The following is a 13254-nucleotide window of genomic DNA, read 5'->3' as shown; positions in this document are numbered from 1 at the left end:
CCAACTTCAGCCAGGTCACGATCTCGCGGTCCGTGAGTTCGAGCCCCGCATCAGGCTCTGGGCTGATGGCTCAGAGCCTGGAGCCTGTTTCCGATTCTGTGTCTCCTTCTCTCTCTGCTCCTCCCCCGTTCATGCTCTGTCTCTCTCTGTCCCAAAAATAAATAAACGTTGAAAAAAAATTTTTTTTAAAAATTAAAAAAAAAAAAAAAAACAAATGAACAAACTAAACCGAACTCCTATTTCTTTTATCAGTGTCATAGTTTTAAGAGCACAGACTTTTTACCTCTTTGCTTAAATATTCCTAGGTATTTTATTCTTTTTGATGCAATTGTAAATGGGATTTTTTTTCTTTCTCTTTCCACTATTTCATTATTAGTGTAAAGAAATGCAATTTTAAATGACTTAATATGTGAACTATACTTTAATTAAATATTTAAAAATTAAAAACCCTCATAGATACAGACGATGGTGGTTATCAGAGAGGAAGTTGATCAGGAGGTGGGTAAAAAGGGTGAGGGGGTCAATTTAATGGAGATGAATAACTATACTTACTGTGGTGATCACTTTTTAATGTATACTGATATCGAATTATAATATTGTATACCTGAGACTAACAGAATGTTATAAACCAATTTTACTTCAATTGGAAAAAAAAAAAACTTAGCATGTAGATTTTCTCAACTCATTTGAAATGGAAGTGTAATTGTCAGGGTCCCTCCCAATTATGCACCTCCTCATGAAGACCTTTTTGTTTTTATTATCATAGCAATGATAACGGCATAAAAAAAGAATGAAAACAGTTAAGAAACAAATAAAAGTGTTCTTATCTAATATCATAATAATGCCAACTCATTATTTGAGAAGGCAGCCACTATTACATTTTGATAGGTATTTTTAATAGAAGAGAAACAGCTCAAAATGTTTAATGAGAAATAAAGAATCCTGTTTGATCAAACTGATTATTTTACACTAAAGAAGAACATATTTTATTTTAAATGCCTTTTTTCCTTTCCAAACTCTTTTCTCAAAAGATACCAAGTTTAATCCTAAGTCAGGTCAGCAATAATCGTGGCATAGTGTGTTAACTGCATACTTCTCTATCCTTTGTTTCTAACGTGAGTGTGAATAAGAGTTTGAAGTCATGCGTATTCTTAAATGTGCACGGAGTATTTTCTCTCAATCAGATAAATCACAATGGTATACTAACAAAAAGAAATCTATGTGGTGACATCTTAATAGCTTTAAAAAGTTTGATCTACAACATTTCATGAGCAATTAAGTTACTACCAAAAAGTGGTCACATATGAATCCCTTTAAAATTTTTTTTAAGTTTATTAATTTACTCTGCAACAGAGAAAGCAACCTAAGGAGGACAAAGAGAAGGAAAGAGAAGGAAAGAGAGGGATTTCCAAGTAGGATCCACACTGCCAGTATGGAGCCCAATTCAGGGCTTGAATTCATGAACCACGCAACTATGACTTGAGCAGAAATCTAGAGTCGGATGCTTAACTAAGCCACCCAGGCGCCCCAATCCATTTAAATTTCAGAACGTGTCAACTCTCAATCTCTGCCTCTCTAGGTTACAAAACTCAGACACTTTGAGTTAAAGTGACACTGAGGTCCTAATAAAGTCATTGGTTTAGCCAGGAATAGAAAGAATCTGGGACCACTGCCTCCTCTCAAGGATTTTCCTATTATCTCATCAAGGGCTGCATAAATTATTTTGAATGGAGAGGGAAAAAAAATGTGTTACTTCATGAAAAAAAAATCTTTAAAAATAAGTACTAAAATATGTACTGCAGGAGTGAATCTGGGACCATTAAAAGATTAAAAAATTTGTTTCTATGTAATAATGTTTCTCAATACTCTTATGAGATCCTATTTTCTTAACTCCTGGTAGCTACCCCAGTCCCTATGAACCTCATCTAAACTTCCTACTTTAAAAGGAAAGGAATTGACATTTTAACAATATTTATTCTTCAAACCCATGAGCACGGAATGTTTTTCCATTTCTTTATATCTTCTTCAATTTCCTTCATAAGCTTTCTATAGTTTTCAGCATACAGATCTTTTACATCTTTGGTTAGGTTTATTCCTAGGTATTTTATGATACTTGGTGCAATTGTGAATGGGATCAGTTTCTTATTTGTCTTTCTGTTGCTTCATTATTAGTGTATAAAAATGCAACTGATTTCTGTACATTAATTTTGTATCCTGCAAGTTTGCTGAATTCATGTATCAGTTCTAGCAGACTTTTGGTGGAGTCTATCTGGTTTTCCATGTGTAATATCATGTCATCTGCAAAAAGTGAAAGCTTGACTTCATCTTTGCCAATTTTGATGCCTTTGATTTCCTTTTGTTGTCTGATTGCTGATGCTAGAACTTCTAACACTATGTGAAACAACAGCGGTGAGAGTGGACATCCCTGTCATCTTCCTGTTCTCAAGGGGAAAGCTCTGAGATTTTCCCCATTGAGGATGATATTAACCAAAGATGTAAAAGATCTGTATGCTGAAAACTATAGAAAGCTTATGAAGGAAGTTGAAGAAGTTATAAAGAAATGGAGAAACATTCCATGCTCATGGATTGGAAGAATAAATTTGTTAAAATGTCAATACTACCCAAAGCAATCTACACATTCGATCCAATCCCAATCAAAATTGCACTGGCATTCTTCTTGAAGCTAGAACAAGCAATCCTAAAATCTGTATGGAACCACAAAAGATCCCGAATAGCCAAAGTAATATTGAAGAAGAAGACCAAAGCGGGAGGCATCACAATCCCAGACTTTAGCCTCTACTACAAAGCTGTCATCATCAAGACAGCATGGTATTGGCACAAAAACAGACACATACACCAATGGAATAGAATAGAGACTCAATAATTGGACCCACAAAAGTATGGCCAACTAACTTTTGACAAAGCAGGAAAGAATATCCAATGAAAAAAGTCTCTTTAACAAATGGTGCTGGGAGAACTGGACAGCAACATCCAGAAAAATGTAACTAGATCACTTTCTTACATCATTCACAAAAAATAAACTCAAAATGGATAAAGGACCTGAATGTGAGACAGGAAACCATCAAAACCCTAGAGGAGAAAGCAGGAAGAAACCTCTCTGACCTCAGCTGCAGCAATTTCTTAGTGGACACATCTCCAAAGGCAAGGGAATTAAAAGCAAAATGAACCATTGGGACCTCATGAAGATAAAAAGCTTCTGCACTGCAAAGAAAACAATCAACAAAACTAGAAGGCAACCAACGGATTGGGAAAAGATGCTTGCAAATGACATATCGGATAAAGGGCTAGTATCTAAAATCTATAAAGAATTCACCAAACTCCACACCTGAAAAACAAATAGTCCAGTGAAGAAATAGGCAGAAAACCTGAATAGACACTTCTCTAAAGAAGACATCTGGATGGCCAACAGGCACATGAAAAGATGCTCAACGTTGCTCCTCATCAGGGAAATACAAATCAAAACCACACTCAGATATCACCTCACGCCAGTCAGAGTGGCCAAAATGAACAAATCAGAAGACTACAGATGCTGGCAAGGATGTGGAGAAACGGAAACCCTCTTGCACTGTTGGTGGGAATGCAATCTGGTACAGCTGCTCTTGAAAACAGTGTGGAGGTTCCTCAAAAAACTAAAAATAGATCTACCCTATGACCCAGCAGAAACACTGCTAGGAATTTACGCAAGGGATACAGGCGTGCTGATGCATAGGGGCACTTGTACCCCAATGTGTATAGCAGCACTCTCAACAATAGCCAAATCATGGAAAGAGCCTAAATGTCCATCAACTGATGAATGGATAAAGAAATTGTGCTTTATATATGCAATGGAATACTACTTGGCAATGAGAAAGAAGGAAATCTGGCCTTTTGTAGCAACATGAATAGAGCTGGTGAGTGTTATGCTTAGTCAAATAAGTCATACAGAGAGAGACAGATACCATATGTTTTCACTCTCATGTGGATCCTGAGAAACTTAAGAGAAGACCATGGGGAAGGGGAAGGGGGAAAAAAGTTAGGGAGGGAGGCAAACCATAGGAGACTCTTAAAAACTGAGCATAAACTGAGGGTTGATGGGGGGTGGGAGGGAACCTGTTGGGATGAGCACTGGGTGTTGTATGGAAACCAGTTTGACAATAAATTTCATATTAACAATAAATAAAAATTTTTTTAAAAAGCAGCTCTGAGGTCTTCTGAGAGAGAAGAAACACATATCCCAACTCTTTAAAACAGAGCTTGTGGCTAGGGAGGTGGGCCAGGGTGTGTCCTGTGTCCCTGATAGACCCAGGGAATAGAGGAAGTAGGAATCCCCAGAAATAAAATTTCTTTGAGGAAAGCACATCGATGCTAGGAACTTAGGATCCACAGAATTATTCATTAGGAAGCCTAATTTCAGTTGTGGCTTATGCATAAAATTAACAGTTTTTCTTTAAGAATATTTATTTTTTTTTTAAATTTTTTTTTCAACGTTTTTTATTTATTTTGGGACAGAGAGAGACAGAGCATGAACGGGGGAGGGGCAGAGAGAGAGGGAGACACAGAATCGGAAACAGGCTCCAGGCTCCGAGCCATCAGCCCAGAGCCCGACGCGGGGCTCGAACTCACGGACCGCGAGATCGTGACCTGGTTGAAGTCGGACGCTCAACCGACTGCGCCACCCAGGCGCCCCTCTTTAAGAATATTTAGATTACAGCAATTAAAATTTGCAATAGACCCTAAATGACCAGGAGCTAGGTTTGTCATGTTTAAAATAACTAACAAAGTGACCAAGCATACGCAGTATACTAAGAATTTTATTTCACTTATATAAATTAATAAAGACAAATGATAGAATCAAGACTGTTGGAAACTATGAAAAGGAAAACCCTTCTCTTGCTACAGAACACAAGCTAAGTGACAGACTCTCTCCTGGACCAAACCTGAGTCAGGCTCCTCTGAACTCTTCCCAATTAGACCTTGACCTCTGGGCTTTCTTGTTTGTCTTTGCATTGCCCAGTTATGGCAACAATCCTGCTATGTTAGATTAACATGACTCTCTCACTCTTGATGATTGATTTGCCTCGATACGCAATCATATTTCTCATCCGCCGCCCTTGCTATCCAATCACTCTGGTCTTCTTCTACCAAAAATCCTGTCCAGCTGGTTTAGCCAGAATCCTCCCTAATACCTGATAGTTCCATTTATGAATTTTTTCATCCACAGACTCCCACCCTGCTCCTTGCCTATGAACCCCCACTTGTTCACGCAGTATTTGCAATTAAGCCCAGTTCTGTACTGAAGTCTTTTCCTCCTTATTGTAATAGTTCTTGAATAAAATGTGGTTTTACAGCTTAAAAAAAAAAAGCAAAGGAATGACCCAAAAAATATATAGTAACTAAAAATAAGCAAAACTTTTAGGTTTTACAGTTTTGTGACGTTTATCAACGCACAGTGGATCACTGTGCAAATTAATGAAGGAGTCATTTAAACAGTAGTAGAGCTAATACAGTGGTAAAGTATGAAATAGAAAATAGTTCAGTGTGAAACATTGCCTGACATTGCAACAAAGGGTCAATGGAGTAAGCTAAACTCAGTTTCATTAAGCTCATATGAAATTATGTCACCAGACAAAGGCATTGTTACAGATAAAAATTCAGGCTTCAATTAGACAATCACCATTCACCTCAGTGACAAGGCTTAAAGCTTATTTAATAAATTTCCAATGAAGTATTTATGAATGGATACAAATTCTAATTAACCAAGAGTCATTCTACAAAAGGAAACTAATAAAAAGCCTTCTAACCCACACTCTTCCTATTCGATACTGAAAAGAAATGATTGTACAGAGCCCATTTTTATCTTGGGGAAAGTACAATAAATATATGTTTACTAACACCATTACTGAAATAATCTAATGAGCAAAATGAACCATGGGCTTTGTTTTTAATCAAAATAATTTGTGTCATTATTCTAGGCTTACTGGTACCACACTCAAAAACACTTAGTTTCCATCTTTAAGACAAGCTCTGTCAGAAACCAGATAGTTTGAGAGAGTAGAAAATGCAACTGGGAAAATATTATATAGCTTTTCACTGTAATATACCTGGTTAACTATGGCAAGCTCATAGCCAATGGAATATGCCCCATCTAATTTCAGTGCATATAAATGTGCAATGAATTATACACGTTTTTTTACAACTATGTTTTATTCCCAGTAAAAGTTGTTTTATTGCAGTGTAAAACTGAACAGTTTGTAAATAAGAGCAGACTCAACAGTGTAGATTCCTTAATCATGAAGATGGCATCTCTCTCCTTGGCATGACTTCCAGAAGCAGCAGGAAATTAGAGCTTTCTGACTCTTTTGGCTGCTAAGGTATCAGCAAGGATGAGTGGTTCTACTGGGAAAGATATAATAACGATGCTGGTTTTCTCCAGTGTTACCCCATTGCCCATTGGAAATCCCCCACGCATCTCCTGCCCAGAAACTTCCGGATGCTTAAATTCATTTCTTGTTCCTCTGTCCATCCAGTCAGGGCAACTAACGAAAACAACGAAACTGGAAGAAAACGTGTAACATATGAGGTGGTAATTAGTAAGAATGAGTGTGATGTACAGGCACACTTATTTAGGACTGCCGGCTCAGACTTCGCAGAGGAGGTGATTTTTGGATAGAAATATGAACGAAGGGGAAGAAGACAGTCACTAGATTATCTTCAGGGGAAACAGTCTCGCAAAGAGGACAAGTTCAAGGGTCCTACAGCCTGAGCTTAATTGGGCTCATCAAGACACAGCAATGAGCCTAGTGTGCCTGCAGTGGAATGAACAAGTGAAAAGGAGGCAGGAAAAATCAGAGAGGGAGGAGGAATTGGAAAGGGCAGCAGATCAGCAGATCATAGACGGTCACAGAGGCCACTGTGAAGAATTTGGAACCTCTTCTTGATGTCAAAGGAAGCAAATGGAAGATGTGAAGGGGAAGAACGGCGTTACACGACTTTTCCAGAAAGAAATCTACCGGTTCTAGATGGAAATATATAATATGGCATGCTAGTGTGAGTCAGTTCCATCAGGAGGGTGCAACAGACCTTATGAGAGATCACGGTGGCTTGGGAGACGTGATAAGACCTGCTAAGGATAAGGATCTATTTTGAAGACACAGACAAGAAGATTTATTACCGAGCGTTGGTCACTTTGAGACATTTGTGGAAAGCTGCTCCTCTAATACGTTTCAGAGATGAAATTCGACCTATTTCTCTGAGCCCGCCAGTGCAGGTTCTTCCCACGACTCCGTGGTTTCCAATCAAAGATGGTCACTGTAACACACGGCAGTATTTATCAAACACCAACTTGTAAGTCACACGCCAGTCCTACAGAGTCAGACTACTTCGGAAAGGAAATCAGGCAATTACTGTTTCAGGTATTCAGATACATTCACCTCATTTACGACGCGACGGTAAGTATGAAGGATGTGGATAAGATACAGCCTTAACACCATAGGAAAATGACTGTGCTTAGGGAATGTGGGGAAAATACTCGTGCCACCGAGCATTTCACACAAGAAATAGGTAAGCAGGGCCTAGAAGCACAAGTTATAGTTGCCGAAAGAAGAATGGATTCAAAGAAGTAGACTTCATACAGAAATAAGAGAAGGGGAAAAAAATCAAATCCTGAACGGGCCCTTCTCCCTCTGAGTCTCTGAGAGGAGAAGGAATATCGGTAAAAACACATTTCGTTTTTTTTTTAAATTTTTTTTTCAACGTTTATTCATTTTTGGGACAGAGAGAGACAGAGCATGAACGGGGGAGGGGCAGAGAGAGAGGGAGACACAGAATCGGAAACAGGCTCCAGGCTCTGAGCCATCAGCCCAGAGCCCGACGCGGGGCTCGAACTCCCGGACCGCGAGATCGTGACCTGGCTGAAGTCGGACGCTTAACGGACTGCGCCACCCAGGCACCCCAAAAACACATTTCTTACAGACATAGGTATCAAAGCAAGTTAAAATCCTGTGGCCTCAATTACCCCTGTTAAATAGAAGGTGAGATTAGCTGGGGAGAAGGTAGATTATGATGGATATGTGGACCAGAGGCCTGAGGAGAACAGAGAAGTTTTTCAATCAGGGAGAACAGAATGAACAGCTGACCAAGGGGAAAAAAAGCAGCCAGGTGAAATTATAGAGTACATATTAACATACAGGACATAAAGCAGAAATTATATACTAATCCAGCTAGCTGTGTGATTCTGGTTTACTCAGCAGCTTGGCATATGAAGAAAGACAAAGTACTGAAGACAGATCCTCGTCTGAGGATATGTGGGGTTTGGAGGTGAAATTAGAGTTAAGAACAAATACTTGGGAGCTTGAGCAATTCATTTAACTTCACGAGTCCCAACTTCCTCATCCACACAATTGAGATAAATCTTAACTCATTATGCTGCGAGGATTAAATCAGATAAAACAAACGGATTATTGTCTGATATATGGTGGAAGGTCGAGAACTAATAACCATTATACCTATTGCTACTGCCAGAGGTATGCTCTTAAGGCGAATAAAGACAAGGTATCAGAGTTCAGAAGGCCAAGATTTTCGGAATATTCATTTGCAAAAATCATCAAATGCCAAGAATAATGGCAGGAGGCCTCCATTTGTAAATGTGGGAACCTGACACGAAGACAGTAAATTGTTTTTGTATCTTTCCAGCCTGTTGAGACCATCGTGTACATAATCCTGCCACCCATAGAATGTGTTTGCTCTAACTTGGAGCTTTGAGTCACCTCTCCCCTGATTTACTTCTATTGAGTGTGGCGATCTACCTAAATCCTTCTGGTTTTAATTCACGAAGGCAAAAGCGAAGACTTGGAGGGTTATTGAAAGCATGTTGTTTGTTTTGTTTGTCACTACACGGGGGGCGGTTTGCTCTTCCCCGCTGCCTGTTCACATCTGTATGCATTTTCAATGTGCTCATAGCTCCCTGAGCCACTGAAGAAGCTTCTCCACATAAAAATCGCAAGTGACTCTATGTAGCCAAATCCAAGTGACCATTTACAGTAATCCCCTTCCTTGACCTTTCAATATTGACCAAGTCAAGCACTGCTGCTTGAAACCCTCTCCACCAGTCTGATCACCAGCAAGATCAGACTCTTCTCGATTTCTGCCTACCGCGTATACGGTTCTGTCAGATTCAAACATGGAGGTTCAGCAAACACTGAATGATTATTTGGCAAATCATTCCCATCCTGTGACTGCTTAAATGCTGGTAATAAATATGATCTATTCCTACATATATGGCTATTTCTGTTCCTCAGGATAGAGGGACTCTATCAGACTTACTTTTCCTCTTGTAATAGGTGACCTCTACATTTTAACGTTTTCCAGGGTGTGTGTGAGCCCTCTTTCCATCAGCTTTCTCCTTAGAAAGGAGGTGATCCTCACACAAACATCAGTTAATACCATTTATGGACTGGTAATCTCTACATGCATGTGTCCAAACTGTTTTAATTTTTTTTTTTCAACGTTTATTTATTTTTCGGACAGAGAGAGACAGAGCATGAACAGGGGAGGGGCAGAGAGAGAGGGAGACACAGAATCGGAAACAGGCTCCAGGCTCTGAGCCATCAGCCCAGAGCCCGATGCGGGGCTCGAACTCACGGACCGCGAGATCGTGACCTGGCTGAAGTCGGACGCTTAACCGACTGCGCCACCCAGGCGCCCCCAAACTGACTTTTTTAAACGGTAAGACCACCAATCCAAATGATTCTTAGAGATGTCTTAAATTCAGTATGTTAAAAACAAACAATGATTGAGTTTTTATGTTAAGCCTGTATGTTCCAACTTACTACAATGGATGCTTCCAACCTAGACCATTTTTTTTCTATAAATTACATTCATACTACACATCTATAAATTATAAATGACATAATTTCCATTAAATAACAGGGGTATGATACCTTTAAGCCACAGACACAGCATTTGAGTTAGATCTTTACAAAGCCTTCCATTCATCAGATAAACTCCGAATTCCACATGCAAAGTTAAGTGCTCTCCTCATCTGTCCTGGGCTGCCTTTTCTCACGAACCTCCCATCTACTGCCATGTAGACAGGTCCACATCTATAACCTCCTTCCGCATGGCTGAAGACCAGCACTTTTCCCCTGTCTAGGGAAAGCACTTGCTCTCTGTCCCTTACCTAGAACTCTATTCTCTAGTTTCCTGACACAGCTGGTTTCTTCTCATGATTGAAGTCTCATATTAAATGTCACCTCTTCAGAGAAAACACCTTGTTAACATTAATCTCCTCGACCGGTCTCCACCTTTTCACCTTATCATTTCCGAAGCAGCACTTATCACGCTTCTATGTAATTCAGGTTTATTGTTCGTTATTCCCCACACAAAACAACACCTTGAAAGAGCCATGAGCCAAACCACACAGGTGCAGTGCTCCCCATTCATTGTTCAGCACATAATTCATACCTAGCACATGGTAGGCAAACCAAAGAATTTTGAGTTGGTGAACAGTTGAGGAATCAGCACTCTTTCTAACCACGCGAAAAAGATGTTTCTCTGCGCAAGTACACTTGGATTAGTAAACAGACCAAAAAGCTCCAAAAATGTTGTCTTGGAAATGTCCTTAAACAATACGTCCGTTTAGTTTTACATTTTACATTTTCTTTGTCATAGATTTCTCATCTCATGATCCAGAGAGAAGAGTGATTATATCAGGGGAGAAAAAATGCCCATGACCTGTACCATTTTTTTTTTTTTACCATAATAACATTTACACTAAATGTATTTTAGGAAGATAAAGTTTTTCAGTGTAAGAGCTAAATCAAACTGGAAAATAATATTACATAGTAAACATTTACAGTTTAGGATTACACCGAGTTTTAAATCTTCAAGCAAATCCAGATTATATTTAGGTTGGTTTCATAGAAACAGTGTATTTCCAAAACTTCTGATGAACACAGCTTTCTTTCTAAATGCTAGAAAATGCATCAGAGTTTGGATATAATCCACCATACTGTTGTTATTTCTTTTTATTAGTAATAGAATTATTTTGTCAATATTTAAAAGTCATTTTGTAACTATTGTGGCACTTGGGGAACAGGCAAGGATACTGCCCTGAAAATGCTTAGACCTTACAAGCTACCATGAAATAGATTATCATTTTGCTTCAAATTTCTATTTTTGTTATTGGGAATGTTTTAGTATCTCTTCACAGTTTCATTAAACGATTATGTTAATTCATATAGATATAAAATAATACTCAAAATATAATTTTATATCCTTCAAAACTATTTTCAAAGGAGACTTAAACAAATCCACTTATTGTTAACTTTTCATATGTAAAAATATTTATCCAAAAATAACATATTCTTGCCACAGTGGGACACTGTTAAGCTGTCAGACACTGCCCAGTGTATAACTAAAATTACATGTGAAAAAAAATTCGTATTGAATTTCATGGTTCTTCTTGAACAAAGAAAATCTGATTGATTGCAATCATTTACAGAGCCAGAAAAGAGAAGAAGAATAAAAAAAATTCAAATGTATCATTTTAGGCTTCTATCTACAAAGCTTTGAGAAGGGAACTAAGAGGAGAAATCCTGTACTCCTTCCAGATTGCATAAACCAGCTGTGAATTCAGATTCCACACTTCATCTTTCATTTTGATGTGTATTCTTTTGATCCCCAGAAAGAAATATATTTATAATTTCCAAAAGAACTGCCTCAGAGGTAAGTGGTATCCAAATATTGTTCTGCAGAGATAAAAAAATATACAATGTCAGTGGTATTTGGCTGTGGATTGATGATACATTGCACATGAATATAGAGACATCAAAACCTATAAAACTTGTAACATTATGGTTTAGGGACTATTTAACCTTTAACACAAATCATTTTTATTTTCCCACTGGAATTTAAAGCACTTTATTCTGTTATATTGTATTTCTTTTTCTCCCCCATTTCCCCTGCACTACGCCCACTGAAATTGTTGCCTTTGGCAAGCTGTAAAGAAGAAAAAAATAAGGAACAGGATTGCAAGGCATACAAACTGAGAACCAATGGAGAACCAATTTCTTGAGAAGGTATACTTTTAATGTAAATGAGCTTAAGTCCACAGCAACAAAAGATTCCTAAAAATTAGAAATAAATTGGTTACATTATTTTTTTTCCGATCAGTTCTGCCAAACTGAAGAGTAAACAATAACAGACAATATAAAAAACAAACATATTGGCAGTCATCAATTTTTGATAGATCAATTTATTTTATTTTCATAAAAAATATGTTTCCTATCCGGTATTGCACAATGTTCCATCAGAATTGCTCGAAGGCACCTCACTGACAGGGTGTAAAGAGAGGAAAACAACAAACTTTAAGCCATCTTGAAAACAAGTGAAAGAGTAGAATCTAAGAGATCATTGTGTTTCGCTAACATCCTGACATCAGTGACAAATTCTGAGGCCTTCTGCTGCTGTATTTGGTGAAGACGTGTGCATTTCTTGAGGAGTTCTTCCTACGTGGAGGAGATTTTATAGGTCTCTTCTTTCCACCCTGACAGAATAACACTGCTGTTCGTGCACAGTGCCAAAGAGAAATGTAAATAATAAAATATTTTGAGTTATATTTGGACAACTAACATGATTTGTTCTAAAGGTTAAATAGGCTCTGAACCATAATGTTATAAATTTTATAGGAATGATGTCTGTATGTGGGGTCATACATCATCAGTTCACTGCCAACAGCCATGACATTGTACATTTCTATTTTTGCAAGACTTTCTTTGGATAGCATTTCCCTCTAAACAGATCTCTCTAGATACAGGAGCATGGGACATTTTATGTAAGAATGAAATAGGGGATCATGACTCTAAATGGACAGGGATTCATTCAACATAAAGATGATTCGTGAAGTGCTAACCATGTGACTATGTTTTTTGTTTCTTCAATTTTTAAAGCAAACTCGTTCTTTCTGCACAGAGAGGGAAATGGTATGATTTTTTTTTTAATTTTTTTTCAACGTTTATTTATTTTTGGGACAGAGAGAGACAGAGCGTGAACAGGGGAGGGGCAGAGAGAGAGAGGGAGACACAGAATCGGAAACAGGCTCCAGGCTCTGAGCCATCAGCCCAGAGCCCGATGCGGGGCTCGAACCCACGGGACCGCGAGATCGTGACCTGGCTGAAGTCGGACGCTCAACCGACTGCGCCACCCAGGCGCCCCGGAAATATATGATTTAATATAAACATTTGATTTTAGTAATTT

The sequence above is a fragment of the Herpailurus yagouaroundi genome, unplaced genomic scaffold (assembly GCF_014898765.1).
Source record: "Herpailurus yagouaroundi ecotype Mexico unplaced genomic scaffold, PumYag 181, whole genome shotgun sequence".
Lineage (NCBI taxonomy): Eukaryota > Metazoa > Chordata > Mammalia > Carnivora > Felidae > Herpailurus > Herpailurus yagouaroundi.
The sequence above is the reverse complement of the archived record's forward strand: the minus strand, read 5'-3'. Positions refer to the sequence as shown.